Below are 16274 nucleotides of genomic sequence, written 5' to 3'. Positions count from 1 at the left end.
ATTCTTGGCATAAAATACGTTGGCCTCTGCTGGAATCCTCAGCTCTGGGGAGAGAGGGGTGTACAAAAAGAAGGTGGCACTCAGGAGGTGCTCCCTAGGACACGCCAACATCTGAGAGCCTGTGCCAGAAAAGGCCAGAGCCACACACCTGAGAGCTCTCCAATTCAGCACCAATACCAACAAAGACAGCCTCCACAGTCCTCCCTGAGGAAGAACTAGGCAGAGCACTTCAACAGACCTAATGTCTGTTCCTACCGAAGGCTTTGGACTCCAGAATATCTCAGGTCCTCTTGCATCTGCCAAAGCACACCACTAGGGTTTGCATCTGAAATCTCCCACAAAAGGTTCCTGTGCCGAAGATTCAGTCCCCACATGAGCCATCTTCATAGGTGGGTTTGGAGGGAAGCACTGGATGGTGAGTGCTCTGATGTCAACATGAAATTCTCATTCAAGATGAATACACTACTGGGGGGTGGGAGGGACTGGAAGAAAGGTTGAGCATGGTTGGAGTAAGACCTAAACAGGGTTGTGCCCTGGGCAACAGTACCTTGTTCCTGTTGGCTGCACTGAATCCTCATTCTCCAAGGAGAGGTCCTCCCTCTCCATCTTTCTCTCTCTCCCTCTCTGCCAGCCTCGTTCTCTCTCTCCCAGTCTATGCCTTTGTGGCAAGGGCTGAGGAGCTCTCCACTGCCACACACTAGAGCTTTATGGACAGCCTCAGTGCACAACCAAAGAGAAAGCTATGAAACCCAGAGAAAAAAGGCCTAGGATTCCTCCTCTGAGTTATTTTCCTCAAGTATGGCCACAGTGAGGACAGGCTGACCAGCGCGGATACCACGTTAGAGCCATGCTTCTGCGTTGGTGGAGCCCGCCTCCATGTGAACCAGGCTTCTGAGAATGGAGGCCACATTCCAAATACTGCCCTACTGAGAACAATGGTTCCAAAGACCAGCAAAGGGACTGCTTACCTCCAACATGGCGTATGGCCCAGTGGTGCCATGACCCCGAGTGGGGGAATACAACAGCCGCTTCTCCTTCCTCTGAACATGTGTTTCCTGTCGCCCTCCTCTAACCTAGAGCCTGTTCTCCATCCCTTCTGGGTTGGATGTGGAGATCTCTGCTATGAATTTCTTAGGCTACCAAGGCCCCAGACAGACTTCCTCTTCCATAGACTCTACTAACCTAACAGTAGGTTTAGATAGGAGACAAGTGATCCTAGAACTCATAGGGATGGTGGTCTTCAGGGTACATAGGCTGGGATAATGGCTGCTGTGGTGTTTGGCTCACAAAAACCAACCAACCAACCAACGAAAAAGCGCTGGCATTATTATCAGATGAGCTCTGTGGCTACGTGCTCAGGAAGCCCTCATCTGACTTTAGTTAGGGATCACAACCTGGCTATTGTGATCACTCCTTGCCTAGTGGACTCAGGTGCGTAAGACCATGGAATTTATGCAAAAACAGATGATTCAGGCTGTCTCCCAGGCTGTGTTTTCTTCCCAATTTCATCCTGTTACTGCTTGCTAGAATCCTGGCAATGCTCTGCCCAGGCAGTGGTTTTTTGGTCACACAGAAGGCTTTCAATAGTACTGCTTCAGTCCACAAAATGCCAGTTCCCTCTTTAGCCCATGCATTCCCATGTTCCTTTGAAACCACTCCTATCCCAGACCATGAAAACATACTGCTCCTGGAGAGAGGCTTTCCTCCTCACTCCTCAAAGATGTCAGCTTTGGATGCCTGTTCATGTCCAGGGGAGGGCACCTGGTGGGGAGCCGCAATATCCACCGGGGTATACCATTGGACCTCAAGACCTTCCACCAGCAGAAGTGCAGTTGGCTTTGTGCACGAACCCAACACACCTGTTGGAGTGTTCTTGGGGGTCAGAGACTACTCTTTGTTGCTAAGAGTTGACCTGAGTCCACATCCTGACCCTTGCTCTCTGCTATCTGATTGTCTCACTTACTCTGACGGCGAGAGATGATTTGGCCCAGCTCATAATCCTCTGGATTATCCTCAGTAAGGAAGTGTAGGTCGAGGGTGCTGCAGATGACGACAGGAGCCCTATCGTGGCAGGTCACCTGGAGCAGCATGGGAGACAGGCCTTCAGGAAATGGGCCTTGAAGTGACTACTCAAGGACAGTGGGCAGGGGCATTCTGGAGGCACCTCCACTCTAAATATAAGGGCAACATCCATGACCCTACTACCCGAGGCTGACCTCCTGCTCATCCTGTGGGCTCTTCCCACAGGCTACTAGCCCAATCCTTGTACATAGGACTTCCTGGGCCTGCCGTTGCTCTTTGTGGAGCTGCACTCCTCTCGGAGTGAAAGGACCCCACTACCTTCATACAGATGCAATCTCATCCCACAAGTTGGGAGGAATGGGACAATAGCCTCCAAGATCCCAGGTCTGCCCGAGGATGCAGGCGGCATTGGGAATGGCCTAGGCACAAAACCTAGAGGCTTTGGTCTGGATTGCCAGGGCCAAAAACAGACCCAGGAACATGACCACACACAGGAGAGCTGAAAGATAGCCACGAGAGCTCCTGGCCTCCAGAGGCTCAGTGCTGGCTGGGATGTAGGAGGGCACCTCATCCGGCAAGGGTGGTCATTGGGTTACCTGGACATTTAGTGTGCTTGCTCCACATCCATATCGACTCTGCAGAGAGACTCTCTCAGCTCCTTGTTCAAGGAACATGGAGAACCTCACACTGCTGTCCTCCTCCATAGACGTCAGCATCCCATACAAGGGAACCTGCAACCTAGTTCCTGTCCTATTCTCATCTGTCACCCATACCTGTCCCTGCCCTTCTGGACTGCATGCTGCCACCTGACACACAGACTCCCTCAGACATGGCAGTGGACAAGCTGCTGCACTCGCTCATCTCAGCTCCAGCCCTTCACACTGACCTCTCCCTTCTTGATTCCCATCTATCCTCCTGATCATCCAGAAGCTCCAAATTCAAGAGGGCATGAGTAGTCCATGGTATGGGACCAGTGTCTGCTCCCCACCCAGGTGTAAGCACCACGGGACACCCCTGCTCCCAGGCTTACCAGAACACTCTTGGCCATCTCTGGACTTTGTGTTTCTAAGTGGACATGAATTAAGCAGGTGTCTCCCACCTGCTTGTGGGAAAGCGGGCTGGAGGACTTGCAGGTTGATTCGGAGAACTGTGGGGGATGGAACATCAGCAAACCCAGAAACAGAAAGCCACCCCAGACTGTCAGTTGGCTCTATGGGCTTCCAGCAAATATGTCCAGGTGCTGAGGCTTCTTATTTCCTCAGGTCGGAGTGGAATGGCAGCACATGCACAGCTTGAATAAGGTAGGTGTTTACCTCCTTTCCCTTGACCTGGGGGCGTTTCCTCACCATGAAATATTGTATTCCCAGATTCATGGACAGACACACGAGTGAGTGGTCAGAGACCTTGATTTCTGCAGAGCGAAGTGGAGAGAATTGTTAGGTGGCACTCAAGGATTATACCACAAAACACCCACAACCCCTGAGAGTCTCCGCCAGGCCCATCACACTTTGGTATTTTGGGGCCAAGGCCCACTTTCTCTTGGCTGTCAGTTATCCTGAGCCCACTGTGGATCATGTCTCCCCACTGTCTGATTGTCCTACTTACTCTCATCCTCAGACATCATATACAGCAGCTCAAAGTTGTCCACATCCTCATGCTGCAACAAATTTTGGTCCAAGGCCCTGCGGATGAGGCTTGTCACCATCTCCTGAAAGGTCACCTGGATCAGGGTGGGACAAATGTCATCAGAGAATGGCTTTTAGAAGAGCTACCCAGAAGACTGTGGTCAAACATTCAGGAGAAATCTCAGCTACATATACAAGGGCACAATCTTGTTATCCTGCTACCTGAGTGTGTCCTCCATATACCACCTGGGTTCTTGCAATGTGCTACTAGAACAATCCTGGTACAAATATCTGCCTGTACCTGCCATCTCCCCTCCCCCTGGGGAGCCACATTCCACTCATGTCAAAGGACCAAACTGCCTATGCACAGACACACTCTCATCTCACTGAGATGAGAGCAATGGGCCAGGGATCTGCGCACCAAGTGTGATCTGGGATGCAGGCTGCCTTTGTGGGTGCAAGAGGCAGATGCACTGAAAATTTGGGTCCTGACTGCCACGACACAAAACAGACTCAGATACAAGAGTGTGCACTTGAGTGCTTCATGATAGCTTTGAGAGGCCCTGGCCTCTGGAAGCTCGGTGCGGGTCTGGTTGTCATGATGTACTTGACTCAGCACTGGCAGTCACTGAACATGTCTCCTCTGCAGCTGGACACCTGCAGCATTAGCGTGTCTACTGCACATCCATAGAAATTCTGCCAAGAACCCCTTTAGCTCCGTATTTACCTACATGCAAAGCCTAACATTCCGAAGCTTTGGCATGACCCCCCAGGTGATCCCGACCCCAAATTCCTACACCTAGTCATGCTAAGGAGGTTCTCTTCCCTGCCACCAGGAACACATCCCCTCCTACACATGTGACAAGTCACTGCCACCTCCTCTGCTCCAACTTCACTCATTGAGAATACCAAGTTCTAGGCACTGCAGCCTGCACCCTGGACATATCTCTGCCTTCATCTGTCCACAGCACTTCCGTCTGCACTTCTGGCCTGCAAAACCCACAATACACAGGCCCACTCACCACTGAAGCTGGGCATGCTGATGCTCTCCCTCCTCAGGTCAAGCCCTTAAGACGGACCTCTCTCGTCTTTATTTCCCACCATAGCCCTGGGGTTGGCTGTGTCTCCTGCCTTCCACTGTGTGGACACCCAGGAGGCAGCCCTGCTGTCGGGCTTACCGGGATGCGCTTTGTCTCCCTCAGGCTCTGTCCCTCTAGGAGGACGTGAACAACGCGGCTGTCTTCCACCTGCTCGCTGGAGTGAAGCAGTGAGGAGCTGCTACTCACAGCTGCTGGGGTCCTGGATGCCACTGCCACAGAAGGTTCCAAGAACTGTGGGGGATGACAACATCAGCAAAGCCCAGCAACTGCACCCCACCCAGCCTGGCAGTTGGCTCTGTGGGCATTCTACAACATCCATCCAGAACCTGAGGTTCTTGTCCCCTTGGAGGATGTGGAGTGGCACCAGGAGTAAAGACTGAAGAAGGTGGCTGTTTTGGGAACAAGAGATCCAGCACCTGCTGGGTGGGGATGAAATCCCAGGAGATTAACCCCATGTTGCTGCTGAAATGTAGGTTCCTCCCACAAATGACAGGCAGGAGCTCATTCCTAAGCTGGTCCTGCCTGTAAGGTTCAAGGCTCTGAACCCTGAAGGGCTCCTCCGTGTTCTGATCATTTTCACCCTGGGTTGGGACCAAGAATGGTGGGTTCAAAATGGAAATGGTGACAAACAGAAAAATGACTTGTGCCAATACACTAGAGTCAAAGCACAATGGGACAGTTCCCATCAGTACAAACACACACACACACACACACACACACACACACACACACACAGAGAGTCAGAATAGGAGTCCTGGGCCATTCATCAGGGATCAGACTAGAGGGCCTGCTGGGCTCACCTGCCCTGTGCTACTCACTGTTACTCTTGAGCTCCTCTGCGACAATCGCCAGAGGCTCTGGCGTCTAAGATGAAGCCTCACCCAGTGTATCCACAAAAGGGCTAGTTGGCCCCCCTGAGATTCCTGGGAGCCTGAGGCTCGGCATTGTCTGCAACCACAGGAGAACATCCTTCTCCCTCCAGTGGCTCCAACCAAGTGAGCTCGGATGGCTTGGTCAGTGAAGTGGGTGCCTGGATACCAGGGTTCCATGTTCTGTTTGATCCATTGTCAAGGCAATGATGTCATTTCCTGTGCCCATACCTGAGCTCTTTTCACATAAGACCACTTTCAACAGCCCTATGGGCTGCCGATTTCTCCTCCATGCCTACCCATCTCAGGTGCGCAGGTGTTCACCAACAACTACCCAAACATCCCCACCAGCATCTGCCCTGCTTGGTGCCACTAGAGTTCCAGCTTGGAGCCTTCAAAAATGCATTCACAACCAGTCCTTCCCTCTCAGCAGCTTTTGGACCCTGGTCCCATCATTGTGCAACTCATGGTGTGCCCAGTCTTTTCTGGAAAGTAGGGTAGCATCTAATCTCTAGGGTTTATTGTGTCTATTGGCCCATAACACCCTCTGTTCTCTCTGAAACCAGAGATGGGACTCACAGGTGGCTAAAGCACAAATGTAGAGATGGGATAATCACAAGAAAGGGAGAGACAAAGAATGCACCCTAACTCAATCAGGCCTGTGTCCCACACAGGGACATGGCCAATGTCCGTCCCATCGTGGCTGCAGTTCCCTCTCTACACCATGGCAAGTTGGAGGGGACTGAGATGCAGAGGCTGCTCCCCTCTGCCATACAACTTCCCAAGGCTTCTCCTAAGATTTCAAAAGGGCCAAGTGTGTCTAGTGTTGGGGTCTCACAGAGACTCCGAGGTACCACAGCATCCTGCTGCCCAGAACCGGTTCACCCCTCACCTCAAGGGGGCTCAGCCTCTGGATTCATGGGAATTGAAGTGGGTACAGGTGATGGGATATCACCTCCAAGACTGAGTTATGCCAAGTCCATGACCCCTGTCTGCATCCCTGTCTCCAGCACCACTCCCCCCTCTCTCTTTCCTCCTCAGAGCAAACAAATCCATTTAGCAAGTGTGTCCTGTGATAAAGACATGACGGTCACCCATCCTCTCATTACAAAAACACTGAGGCTCAGCCAACATGGATCCTACAGGGAACACAGGCATAAACTCAGACTCCGATCCTCCCAGCCGAGCCTCAGTGGAGCCTGGACTCCCAGCCTCCTGAGTCAAGGAAACAGAGGTTCCTAGCCGAGCCACCTTGGATGCAGCCGCACACAAACTGAACTCATCAATGCCCCTTGCTCTCAGTTGTGAGTAAGAGGGGAAGTGGTGTTTCACAACCCTGGACATCAAGTGCAGTCTCCAGGCTTTGGGGTGTGCCCTGGCCTCTGTCTATCTGCCCAGGCTCTCCAACCCACACTGGCCTCTTACCCAACCTCCTCCTAGGGCCAAACTCAATCCTGCCTCTCAATTTCTGCTGCCTTCCCCAACACACTGCTCCCCAAAATGAGCAGGGCTGGCTCTCGGTTATCATGCTGGTGCCAGCAGCAATGCCACCCCACTGACATAATTCTGAGTCCCAACCTAGGCACTCCAGCTGTCTTTGCCACACCTGGCCTGTTTGGGCTCTGGCTCTTGCTCTTTTCTTTCATGTGCATGTGTTTTGAGGTTTTGAGTTTCTCCCACTGCAGAACTGCAGCTGTGGCAGGGTAGAGCTCATGAGGGTGACATTCTGAGCCACATCCAATCCCATCAGGACTGTTCACTGGGGTGACTGCTGGAACACAGTGATGAGTGAACACATGGGAGGTGGTTGGACCCACCTTGCCTCTGAGTGGCTTCCTTTCAGGACAGGAATGTAGGCATGGGAGCCCCTGGCGTGGGATGCTTTGCACAAGGCGTGACCATGGGCTCTCTTTCCTGGCAAAAATGGCTCCACTCAGCATGGAGAGCACTGTCATTCCTGGTGGCTAACAACAGCCCTGGACCCCAGAAAGGAACCCACACTCAAGATTAACGTCTGAGTGTGCGTGTCCTCGAGGAAATGAGGTCTCCTGATCCCAGGTGCAAAGGGGTAAGTCCTCTAACTCCAGGGGCCATGAAGGGACATCTGAGTTTCCCTTGTCCTTCTTTCCCTCTCTAACTAACCACAGTTAGGACCCTGGCCTCATTCCCCAGTGAGGATCATTAGGCTCCATAAAGGACAGTCTCTAAGATGCTCAGTGGACCAACACCCTCTGCACAACCCATAACCCTATTCACCCAAGAGGCAAGAGGATTTCTATTCAGGAAAACCAGGAAAGGGAGAGCCTTTCTCAAGGACACAAGGACATTAGTGAGTGAGGGAGTGATTAATGGATGGAGAACTATTTCCAACACCAACTTCCAGGAGCATATATGGCCCCCTGGAGAATTCTGCAGTGTGTTGGTGATTAAGGAGAACGTGTGAATTCAGGGGTCACTAGGTCCTCTCAGCCATAAGGAGGGAAACTGCCATAAAGGAACTAGGACAAGGGTGCGAGGAATGCTCACTGGTGGGAGATCGGAAGGAAGGAAAGTGTACTCATTAGAAAAGTGTCGCCTGAAAATTCTTAGCCAGCCAAAAGCCGTGCGAACTTGTGTGGGAAAAGAGTCTTTGCACAGTGATGAAGCTAAGAGCTCACATGATGGAACACAGCATCAACTGGGACCAAATCCAATATCTGATATTCTTGTAGGAAGAGGAGAGTCTGGACCCAGATACCAGGGAGACTGGGGGATACCGGATATGTGAGGTTGGAGCGAGGGCGGGATGCCCATATGGGAACCACAGATCGTGGGCAGCAATAGGAGAGTGGGCAAGGGCTGGGAGAGTTGGGGAGACAGTCCCCTTGAAACCTGGGAGGGGTTATGGCACTGGGACAGCCCAACACCTACTGTGTTGAGCCTCTGGAGCTCAACGGAAGACACTTCCTCTGTTGTCGGCCACCCAGTTAACAGAGTTTGGTTGCAGCAGCCTAGGACCCAGCTGAAGGTCTGAGCATGTTGGCCATGCAGGTTGGATCTGGACCACAGACACCCTCATCAGAGATTGTAGGGTCTCAGCCCTGAGGCAAGACAGGCACTAAGTCAGGCCAGGTGGGGAAACGGATAGGCACACACTCTGGGGGCTGGTGCCTGTGTTACTGGGAGCACTTCTGATCGCAATTCCCTGATCTGCTGCCAACACAGGCTACAGAGGAGGGTACAGAAACACAGACCACGGATCTGCCCCACTCAGTGGGCCCAGGCCAACACCACACCCAGCAGCCTCGTGCCATACCCAATGAGTCTCGAAGCGGCCCCCTCTTCCCATCCTGAGAGCTCTTCCCTTCCTCATGTGCCAATAGCTCCCTACTGTCACTGGCAATATCTACTCTGTGAGATGTTAACATCCGTGGGTACTGTTCTCTCATCCCAGGACAGTGTGGTCCCACACACCCTGGTGAAATGGGCCACCTGGAGGCTGGACCTGGAGGTTGTTGAGGCTGAATGGCAGCGGTGGTACTCTGGCACTTAATATTATTTAAGTTAAAAAAAAAACAAAAACAAAAACAAAAAACGGGTCTTGGTGCTCAAAAATGTTTGATTTGCATATTCTCATCCCCTAACCCCAATATTTTCATTATTTCCTCACATATGAAATCTTACTAGCATAAAGGTAATTTCGTATTAAACAAAGTGGATTGAAATAACATTGGTAAAAATAATCAATCACCATACTTTCAATTTTTGTTCTGCTTTCCTATTAGAAACCACTTGGATACAAGAGAACAGAGGACAGACTCATGGGAATGCTTGAAATGACAAGAAGCTCCCACTCAAGCTCAGCATTCAGTCCTGGACAGGGTAAGACCAGGCCACTTTGACATCTGTGCCAAAGAGTCTACCAGACAGAATCCTCTGACTGATCCCTGACTGAGCCATAGGAACTGGCTAGAAAAGCCTTCACATCCTCAATACATTCTTCACGTCAGAATACTTGACAACCATTGATATCCATCTCTCGTTAACTTGCTCCCCAGCCAACCATTCTTCAACAAATTCAAAGGAGTAACTCATGCAAGCACACAGAAAGGGGTGTTCACTACACACATCCATGTGCGAAAAAGACAACTGGTATTTCTTGTTTGGGCTATTTCAAATGAAATCCCTTCTGCATGACCTCCACAAACCAAAGGAAAATATTTGTGAAATTCCCACGTAGAAGACAAGATACACTTGCCAAGGAGGCAGTGGCAAGAATTTTGACACTCCAAATGTAGAGTGTGTGTTTAGGAAGCAGTCACAGTTTCCATGAGAGAGTCCCATGAAATCAATTAGGAAGATCCATGCTCTAGCCCTACCATGCAAGTGATGTGACTTGAAAGAGTCACTTAGTCTTAGTAACCATCATCACTAACAACTAAGTCAATGAATAAAGGTCCTCAGGTGCCAAGCTACAAAATGTGGGATGAGCATGGATGAGGATGGGTGGGAGAAGTCTCCAACTCTAACACAATTAGGGAAGGATGTGCTGACCTCAAGTGGCTGGGGGGCTGGGATCCTGCCACAGAGGGGGATTCCAAACCTCACATCCCCTGACCCAGGCCAGAAGACCAGGTAGAGTCCAAGGACCCTGGGGTGGCCCAGTGGCAATAAAGGTCAAAAGGAACTAGGGATCTGCCTGGTCCCTCAATCCCCTACTCTGAGCAGGGCTGCATGACGAGGCCAGAGGCCATCCACAGCAATCTGCCTTTACAGGAAAACAGGGACTGCAGGCTGCCTCTGGCTCACTGAATCAGGGTGGTGTTTTCATAAAGCAAGACCACTTCCTCACATTTGACCAGCAGCTCATGTGTTGACAGCACAATGACTGACTTGACTCAGGCCCTGATGAATGAAATAGAAAATTCATAGCAAACCCATCTTTAGCTCTTCCACATCATCAGGGGCTCTGATTCAATTCCGTCCAGAAAGGTGTCTGAAATGATTTCTAAACATGCTGGGGACTCACCTCTGTGTGGAACTTTTCAGGAAAAAGGGGATCAAATCTCATGAAGCAACTCTTCTCTCTTCTAGCCCATGGGCAATGCAAGGAACCTGCATGATACCAGAGGCTCACTTCTCTCTTCTCATGTCTTCTGGAAAGGATTCGTTAATGCTTCCTGCAAGGTGAAGCAGAAGCCTGCATCCCCAGCTGCACAGAAGTGTTTTAGGGCAGTGTCTCCCTTAAAACCCAAAAATAAAAAAAACAGGTCATTCAACAGGCACATGGATTCGAGTACATGTTCAATGATCCCTCCTCCCTGGAGCCTTCCACATGCCCATCTTCCACATTCACAGAGCAATGCTTGGCCATTCTCAAGACCAGGAGACCATGATGCTCCTCACCAGGAAGTCAATAAGGAACATGAAGAGAGCAGCATGGATTGCAGAAGGTGGCACATCAAGGATCTTCAGCTCTGCTGCTAGAACACAAGAGCTTAACTTCAGTATTGACTTTTTGCCAGCTACCAAGTACGATAGCAGTGTCAAGCCCAATATGCAGATATGCAAGTAGTAGGTGACACCCCGCATCCATTCACAAAAGTGGGCAACATCTGCATCAGAACAAGGAAGTATCTTACCCTTACTCATAAAAATCATCAGAAACAAAATAAAATGGATGCAAGACTTCTCATTTCACTATTAGGTAGCTGTTGGAATTCCCTATTAAATAATACCTCCTCCAAAATAAAAAGTATCTCAGACATGTGTCAACTATTCAATGGATGACATTTTAAAAACTATGGACTTTACTTAATATTTATGTATGCTATATCCCTGCCTAAGGCTCTATGAGAAAGGAGCACATAGAATTGGATCTTTGAAAATCTCACATTTCCTGATAAATATTACTGCTGATCTCAGGCATGGCGAAGTGAAAAGTGGGACTTTGGATATTCCAAGAATGCTATGTTGTGGGATTGGTGTCCCTGATTCATACATAGCATATGGTTTCTATGAAATCCAGTGAGGGAGCAGGAGTAACGAAGCTGATTGCACAGATGACCTCAGGGAATACTGACAGATAGGCCAAATGAAAAATATGTTCCAGCTAACCATTGGTATTTGGGCTTCTGATCCCAGTCCTGTTTTTAAAAAAGGTGCAGACAGGCAGTGTTCATTAAAAAATGTCTACCATGTAAAAGTGGGTAATTTAAATGGCATCTAGTTACACATCTGATAGAATGGTCTGGCAACATATGAATTTCATTCTAACAACAACAACAACAACAAAACATAGAAAATGAGACATAAAGATAAAACCTTGTCTTCACCAGGATGCCTAAAAATAGGTTTTATTTGGCTCATGCAAATAAATATCTTTCAATAGAATTTCTGATTTCTGAATGAATCCATTCAACTTCATACTGCACAGATCACAAGGTTTTCTTTACAGAATATTCTCTTCTTCTTCTTAAAGCCTCACATAGAAAATGTCTCACAGGACATAGGAGGGCTAAAGTTTGAAGGCATCTAATTGTACTCTAAAACAATTATGAACCTATTCGATCCATTATTAATAAATATCACCACTTTACCTCTTGAACCAAATCACAGAAAATTGGAAACAGATGATCATTGGCTTTGATACCTTTACTTCTGTTTCATTACTCAGAGTCGATCAACTCTATACTTCAAGTGACACAGATTTATTACAGAATGCCTAAGATCCTAAGGATCTATTTTAGCTCAGCCCATGGTATTGCTTCATTATTTTATTATTTTGTAAGTAATAAAATATAACTTCATGTTGGATGATATATTCAAGCCATGAATATATCATCCAACATTGTTCTTCCCAAAATATTAGCCCAATTTCTGCGCGCGCTCACTTACTGTTCAGGAATTTTACTAATTGTTTGAAGGTTCTAGAGGACCTGTTAGACTCCTAATGGACAAACCATACAACATACTCCAGAGAACGGACGAGTGCCATAAGAAGAAAATAAGGTCAGCCTACAGCAATGGGCAGCTGCCTGCCCTCGGCTGGGAGGAGCCCTGGCCATGGCACCAGGGCTGCTGGGCAGCAGAAGCCTCCACAGCCCTGCAGGGAGCCTGGAGCACAGCTCTGCCTAACCATGCTCAGCCCTGGACAGATGCACATGAGTTCCCATCACAGGCTCGAGTGTGACAGTCCCATGTGCATGCCTGTCATGCCAGCCACCAGGGAGGCTGAGGCAAGAGGAACGTTTGAGGTCAGCCTTGGCAACTTAGACCCCGAGGCAAAGGGGAAATACTTTTACAGGGGTCTCTGAGGGTGTAGCTCAGGTAGGTCACTTGCCTCACAGGCTCAAGGCCCTGGGTTCAATCCCCAGAACCCACGTACACACAAAAAGTGAACTTGGAATATTGTTTAAAATGATGGGTCAGGTACACACAAGGACTTCAATATGACCTCTCAGAGGAGCTCAATTTGAGATCAGACTGAACAAAAGACCACCTGGACCATTGACTCAGTGTCTGAAACCCTCTGTGAGCATGGGAAGCACTGCTGGCAAGACACCAGAGGGCCAAAGCACTTGTGCCCCCTGCAGGGGTGTCTCTTGTCTACCGCCAAAGACTGTTCCCCTCCTGGGGCAGCTGAGAGCAAGCTGGGCCTTGGAGCAAGGACTAGTGCTTTAGATATAGACTATGCAAGCAAGGGGCAATGTCTTTAATAAAACTAAAATTAAAAAGTCACATTGAAAAAATTTTAAAAAGAAGAAAATAAGGTCAAGTAGAGGAAGCCCATTTTCACAGGAAAAAATCCCCCAGTGAAAAGCATCAGAATAGATACCAAGAAAAATACCAACAAAAACAGTGTGCTCCCACTATGTATCTACTCAACCTGCAAAAGTTAGAAAGCTAGATAATACAATCCTGGCCACAGGTAGAGCTATGCAGAAGAGCCACCTGGCAGTGCTTAGTCACAGAAGTAAACATGCACACTTTGACCTAGAAATTCCACCTGTGTGTAAACCAGGCGGTGCTTAAGCAGTTTCACAAGGGGACATGCACAGGGAAATTTATCCTCAGGTTCTTATAGAGTTGTCTGTGCTTACAGGGAGTTGATGGTTGTCAAGATGCCCACAGCTGCGAAAGTCAAAAGCTAAAAAAATAATAGATGCCAACCTGGATATATTAATAATCCCGTATCTATGATCACCTTCATAAGGTAGCTTCCCAACTTCTGTGTGGAAGTGAGTTCCTCCTTGGCCCTTACACTTTTGTGGAGACCACTAGGAGTTCAGCTTTGTGCAGGATCATCTGACCTGGACTTTTGGCAAGACCTGTACAGCCCTCACACATGCTCAGATGCTACAGGACTTTTCAGACCAGTCCAGACAACAGTAGGCATCCATTCATTGTCTGCACTCTACAGATTCCTAGATGCACGACATTCATTACCATCAAATGCAGAATTTTCATCAAAACCTAATATATATATCATTCCAATCTGAATCAAGAAAATCGGAAATATCCCCAAATCCAAAGAGTGGATCCCCATTGTGATGCTACAAGTTGAAAATTCCACAGCTGACCTCATGGGATGGTTCACAGTCAAAAGACAGCTGCATGAAAAATATTACATGACCTCCCTGCTATGTGAAAAGTGGCATGTGAAGTACACATGCATGTCTTCCTCAGACATGGGTTCATTTGCAAGACACCTTTTGCAATTGAAAATACTCCAAAAGGGGAGAAATCAGAACCATGTCTCCAAAGTATTTCAGCACAGACCAACTCCATCTGTCTATCTATCTCTCAGTGAGTGTGTGTGCTCTTGTGTGTGTTTGTGTGTCTTTGTTTGTGTTTGTACCATCACAGCTGATACTTCATTGCCCCCATTGGAAAACTGACTCAGATAATGCCATCTGCCAAACTCCTAAAAACCAAAGTTCTTGCTGATAGAATGAAACATTCCTTCCTGTTGGTTTGGATGTGTCCTTTAGGAATCACTGCTACATTTAGTATACTCAAATCATCACAGTAGATCAGGTAACAAAAACATATATATTTTAAAATAATAATAATATATTAATGGAAACAACAAATACAGGATAGAGTAACAACTGTGTTACTAAACAAGGTCAAGGACAATGGCAAACTATAGATTCAAACTTTGAAGAAAATAGTAATCAATGTAAATATTCCTGGGCTGCCTCAGCCCCGCCCAGGCACACAGCAACAGAATGGTTTTGCAAGCATCCTCAGGAGGGCAGGAGCCTTCTTTGCAGGATGAGAGGGAGGTTGAGGCTCGATACACCCATCATTCTTTTGGGAGAGGCTCCTTTTCCTCAGCACAAAGTTGGATTTTTTGTGAGGATTCTTGGCATAAAATACGTTGGCCTCTGCTGGAATCCTCAGCTCTGGGGAGAGAGGGGTGTACAAAAAGAAGGTGGCACTCAGGAGGTGCTCCCTAGGACACGCCAACATCTGAGAGCCTGTGCCAGAAAAGGCCAGAGCCACACACCTGAGAGCTCTCCAATTCAGCACCAATACCAACAAAGACAGCCTCCACAGTCCTCCCTGAGGAAGAACTAGGCAGAGCACTTCAACAGACCTAATGTCTGTTCCTACCGAAGGCTTTGGACTCCAGAATATCTCAGGTCCTCTTGCATCTGCCAAAGCACACCACTAGGGTTTGCATCTGAAATCTCCCACAAAAGGCTCCTGTGCCGAAGATTCAGTCCCCACATGAGCCATCTTCATAGGTGGGTTTGGAGGGAAGCATTGGATGGTGAGTGCTCTGATGTCAACATGAAATTCTCATTCAAGATGAATACACTACTGGGGGGTGGGAGGGACTGGAAGAAAGGTTGAGCATGGTTGGAGTAAGACCTAAACAGGGTTGTGCCCTGGGCAACAGTACCTTGTTCCTGTTGGCTCCACTGAATCCTCATTCTCCAAGGAGAGGTCCTCCCTCTCCATCTTTCTCTCTCTCCCTCTCTGCCAGCCTCGTTCTCTCTCTCCCAGTCTATGCCTTTGTGGCAAGGGCTGAGGAGCTCTCCACTGCCACACACTAGAGCTTTATGGACAGCCTCAGTGCACAACCAAAGAGAAAGCTATGAAACCCAGAGAAAAAAGGCCTAGGATTCCTCCTCTGAGTTATTTTCCTCAAGTATGGCCACAGTGAGGACAGGCTGACCAGCGCGGATACCACGTTAGAGCCATGCTTCTGCGTTGGTGGAGCCCGCCTCCATGTGAACCAGGCTTCTGAGAATGGAGGCCACATTCCAAATACTGCCCTACTGAGAACAATGGTTCCAAAGACCAGCAAAGGGACTGCTTCCCTCCAACATGGTGTATGGCCCAGTGGTGCCATGACCCCGAGTGGGGGAATACAACAGCCGCTTCTCCTTCCTCTGAACATGTGTTTCCTGTCGCCCTCCTCTAACCTAGAGCCTGTTCTCCATCCCTTCTGGGTTGGATGTGGAGATCTCTGCTATGAATTTCTTAGGCTACCAAGGCCCCAGACAGACTTCCTCTTCCATAGACTCTACTAACCTAACAGTAGGTTAAGATAGGAGACAAGTGATCCTAGAACTCATAGGGATGGTGGTCTTCAGGGTACATAGGCTGGGATAATGGCTGCTGTGGTGTTTGGCTCACAAAAACCAACCAACCAACCAACGAAA

Source organism: Urocitellus parryii, chromosome Y, assembly GCF_045843805.1.
Source record: "Urocitellus parryii isolate mUroPar1 chromosome Y, mUroPar1.hap1, whole genome shotgun sequence".
Lineage (NCBI taxonomy): Eukaryota > Metazoa > Chordata > Mammalia > Rodentia > Sciuridae > Urocitellus > Urocitellus parryii.
This window is presented reverse-complemented; position numbering follows the sequence as displayed.